Genomic DNA, 4081 nt, shown 5'->3' with positions numbered 1-4081 from the left:
AGTGTCTGGTAGTCTACCCAAAATGCTGTCTGCCCTAGCAAAAGGATGGAAACAGACAATTCATCGCCAGCACTTCTCTTGGAGTGATGCCTGCCCAAGTTAAAATGGGATATTGGCTTTGGTTGAAGGTCAGGTTCCATCTTTGGCTTTTGTGTGAATATTTTTTTCGACAAGGGGTCTTTTGAGCCATCGTGTCTGTGTGTGTGTGTGTGTGTGTGTGTGTGTGTGTGTGTGTGTGTGTGTGTGTGTGTGTGTGTGTGTGTGTGTGTGTGTGTGTGTGTGTGAGAGAGAGAGAGAGAGAGAAACTGTATGCATGTGTTTAGAACAGCAGGTGTCAATATAATAGCTGAAAATATCCCTCAGAACAGAAGGTGAGAGCACTTGGAAAGTTGCCGCAATTCGATTAGCCCAAAAGTGTTTGAGCGTACTCTTGATAAACAATGTCTTTATGAGACAGTAAAAGTGTCCTGGCACAGTTATATACGCATCCATATCTTAATAGGTTAATGACACATCCCCAACAGCGCTGGAGCTTTCGCACTGCCCAGGGCCTTATTTTTAGCCACAACAGCATGGGGGCCTAACAGGGATGCTGTCCCCTTTGTGTAATTCATCTCTCGCACTCATTTTACAGGACACTAAGACACAGCTGTACGTGCATGTAAATGCTTATTCATAACAGATGACCACAGTCCGGCACCGTTTCAAATGGCTGTCTGTCCACTGACGTAAAGGATATTAATATTAAGGTTACAGTGAACGTGATCCGTCGGCGATGGCGAGGAGAGTTCGGCATCGGGAGTTGACGGCAGATGGTGACATCCCGCTCCTCTGTGCGGTGGCGCCATGGGAGCGGCGCGGGTCCTCTGGTATTCCGGCACATCAGAGGGATTAAGGTCTTTACCAGGCAGTTAGAGGGGGGTTTTGTCAGCCCAGAACCTGATGAACAGATTGTGGTGCAGATTGTGTCATGGCAAAGCGTTCGGAAAGCCTGCCAATGCAACATCAACTCCGAGGGGACGCAGAGAGTCAAGAGAGAGAGAGAGAGAGAGAGAGAGAGAGAGAAACAAAGAGCAAGAGATAAATGGAGAGAGGGAGAGATCAAGAGAGAGGGAAGGTGAAGATGCAAAATGAACAGTTAACAGTTTTGAATTGTAGCCAAGCTATAGCCTCTGCCGCCAATGTGAATACGGACTAAATGTATGCACACCTACAGTACGTCCACTGGCAGGAGGTCAAGAGTGGAAGAAGAGAAAGATTGTCAGGTGAACTTTTTGACCTTTTTAAGTCCTGCACACTCTAAGAATTAGAGGTGCTTCGAGGCACTTTGGGGATTCTCCAGGAACCTTCCCATCTTTGGGGTTCTTTGAGGAACCTGCATGGCCATTGTTTGTCCGCGAGCGTGGAACATTTTGAACTGCCGTGACGGACTTTCCAACGACTTTCCATTCAACGAACAACTCAAAGGTGGGTAACATTAACGTTAGCGAGTCTATACTGGTAAACATTAACTTTAATATCTGTCAATTAATTTTAGACCTAGAAATATCTAGTGACAACATGTCCGGGGTAGTCAGCGTCGACATTTATATTCCCATATCCAGCTGCTAATCGGTTTTGGTTATCACTTATCATAGCTAGCTAATCGTTCCCTGAATGCTAGCTTAGTTAACGTCAGTCATAATACACAAACATACATTTAGCCTAGGCTACTATATTCTCCTATTTTTCCCGTTTGACTAAAGATATGTTTAAAGCTGTCGTTGAAAATGACACCACAGTTTGTTTGATACTTGGGATGCCAGCACCAGCTAGCAATGTCGCCACATGCAGTAGTTCGTACGTACAGTCTGCTGCCTCTGCTAGCTAGCTAGTTGACAGTTACAAGTAACGTTAGCAGCTAAATGGAAACATTGTTATCATGTTGTTACATTGGACTAGTGTTGCGCAGTGTTGTCGCCACTTTTATCAAAATGGATTTATTTGCAAAGTGAATTATAGAATCAAAGGGGTGTAGAAATCTGACCTTTTCTTTACCTTTCATTCATTTCAGAATGAACAAATCTGTGGAAGAAGTGTGTGACTGGCTATCTCCCCCATGGGTCTGCTTTAAGCTGCATGTGGTGAGCTTATTGCCCTTCTATGCTTTTATCAACTATTCCTGTTTGCTTTTGTTTATGTAAAGCACACTGAATGACCTCTGTGTATGAAATGCGCTATACAAATAAAGTTGACTTGACTTGCCTTGACTTATACAACAGGACTATGGGTCAATTTACGCCAGACTTACACTTTAACATCCAGGATCGTCATGAGTCCAATATTGTTTCTAAGCAGCCGTTCTCCTTGCATAGGACCTCTCAGAACCAATCGTACTTTGCATTAAACGTGTTTTTTTTTATCATTTGCAGACTGGACCGAGTAATCAGACAGCCAATGTGCAAGGAGAGGATGCAGCCAGCGTGCAAGGAGAGGATGCAGCCAGCCTCAGGTGTCACCAGGAAAAAAATGAGGGCCGAATGCCTTAAGAAACATCCCAATCTATCCATCCTGCAAGACAAAATGATCCGCACACGAGTAGAGAGGAGAAAATACTTGCAAACTCATTCAACTATGGAGGCCCTTGAAGAATATCCTGGGCTAAGATTCCCAGTTATAGTAAGTACTATAACTAACTATTCCCTCATCAGCTCTAAAATCAAATGTATCTCACATAGTATTTAATATTTGTTTTCTCTCTCTCTGTGGCTGTCTCTCTCTGTCTATCTGTGTGTGTGTGTGTGTGTGTGTGTGTGTGTGTGTGTGTGATTACAGCTCCTCACAGAATCACAAAGCCAGCTAGATGTTGACATAGACCGCAGCATCATGACAGGAATGGGTCAAATCGCCAAGAAGGTCATAGAGGAATGTCAGCGGCGAGCTACTGGACAGGACCTCTTTTGCATGTATGAGGAGGCCAAATCAATGCAACATGAGGAGTGTCACAGAGGTGAGAGTTCAGGGTATCCTCTCTATTATATTAAATGCATGTGCCATGTCATCTAAGTTAATCTTATGAGTCATTCTTAAATATAATTCAATTTTACATTTGCAAATGTAAAACATACAACAATACACTACATGCAAGCACTAGTGAATGAATGTACATGTGGGAAAGTTCTTTCTCTAATATATTTTGAATTTCTATTTCTCTTTTAAACAAAAGGTCTGCAAGTCATCCTGGGCACCTTGCTCCTTCCATACCTGTTCAGAGAGAACCCCAAAGCACTTTATGTGATCAATAGAAAGGTAAGGTTTGTCAATTAGCCAAAATTATGTTTGTTGCTTGTTATTGATTTCCCATTTGTAACATCTCATTGTCATTTGTATGTGTTAATGTATGCATTTATCTATGTATGTATGTATGTATGTATGTATGTATGTATGTATGTATGTATTAATTTATTTATTTATTTACTTATTTATTTATTTGGTTGCTAGGATCCAGAGGTTCCAACGCCGGTACTGGTCATTACAGGGAACCCCTTCATGGAGGCTTCTTTTGCTGTTCAACTCGACTTTCAGGATGTCCTTACCCAAGAAGTTGATGAGGTCACCCAGGCTTTGGCCACCCTAATGTCTATTTATTTTGTTTTTAATATTGAATACCATAAGAGTGTAAAAAAACACCCTGTTTCATACAAAAATACCTAATGTCAAACACACCAGAGGGAAAGATCAGCCCCACTGTAATTAAAATGGCCAATTATTTATTTTCTTAAATTGTTTTGTATTGGTCGAAATATATATATATCTTTGAGGATATAATGCAAAAAAAAAAAAGTACCAGTGACAGGAAAAAGTCTCACACACACACACACACACACACAGAGTTTGACTCTTTGCTCTGCTGTCTCCTTTAGGTAGTAGGTAGTGTTTATTATTAATTATTTATTTATTTTGTTTGTTTATTTTGTAATTATTATTATTATTGTAGGCTATGTATTTATTAATGTATTAACTTTATTCATTCATTCATTCATTCATTCATTCAATTATTTATTCATTCATTTATGTATTTATGTGCCAGGATCCAGAGAAT

The 4081-nt window shown here is 40.9% G+C and overlaps 1 long non-coding RNA gene across 1 annotated transcript; it reads left to right on the top strand.

Annotated features, from left to right (window-relative positions):
* The first annotated feature begins 1304 nt into the window (after positions 1-1304).
* On the top strand, positions 1305-3639 carry LOC134100164 (uncharacterized). Its single transcript, XR_009941216.1, has 6 exons — positions 1305-1467; positions 2054-2123; positions 2412-2658; positions 2815-2989; positions 3206-3288; positions 3481-3639. It is a non-coding gene; the product is annotated as an uncharacterized LOC134100164 (long non-coding RNA).
* Positions 3640-4081: the final 442 nt, after the last annotated feature.

This window comes from Sardina pilchardus, chromosome 13 (genome assembly GCF_963854185.1).
Source record: "Sardina pilchardus chromosome 13, fSarPil1.1, whole genome shotgun sequence".
Taxonomy (NCBI): Eukaryota; Metazoa; Chordata; class Actinopteri; order Clupeiformes; family Clupeidae; genus Sardina; species Sardina pilchardus.
Note: the sequence above shows the minus strand (reverse complement) of the source record. Positions and strands in the feature narration are given on the sequence as shown.